Raw genomic sequence first — 517 nt, 5'->3', positions numbered from 1 at the left:
TGCGGCACCGCATTGAACTTTGCGAATGCGGTTCGTCCGAGCAGGGCGTGATAGCCACTGCGAAACGGGACTATATCGAAGATTAACTCTTCGCTTCGAAAATTGTCCGGGGATCCGAAGACCACGTCAAGTGTTACTGAGCCTGTACAGTTGGCTTCTACACCTGGTATAACGCCTTTAAAGGTCGTTCTTGTGGGCTTAATCCTTGAGGGATCTATGCCCATTTTCCACTGTATCCTGATAAAGCAGGTTCAGGCTACTGCCGCTGTCCATGAGGACTCTTGTGAGATGAAATCCGTCGATGATTGGGTCGAGAACCAATGCGGCGAAGCCGCCATGACGGTGCTAGTGGGATGGTCCCTTCGATCAAAAGTGATCGGGCAGGAGGACCATGGGTTGAACTTTGGGGCGACTGGCTCCATCGTGTATACGTCCCGTAGCGCACGCTTTCGCTCCCGCTTGGGAATGTGGGTTGCGTATATCATGTTCACCGTCCGCACTTGTGGGGGAAAGCCCT

This window comes from Triticum urartu, chromosome 5 (assembly GCF_003073215.2).
Source record: "Triticum urartu cultivar G1812 chromosome 5, Tu2.1, whole genome shotgun sequence".
Taxonomy (NCBI): Eukaryota; Viridiplantae; Streptophyta; class Magnoliopsida; order Poales; family Poaceae; genus Triticum; species Triticum urartu.
This window is presented reverse-complemented; position numbering follows the sequence as displayed.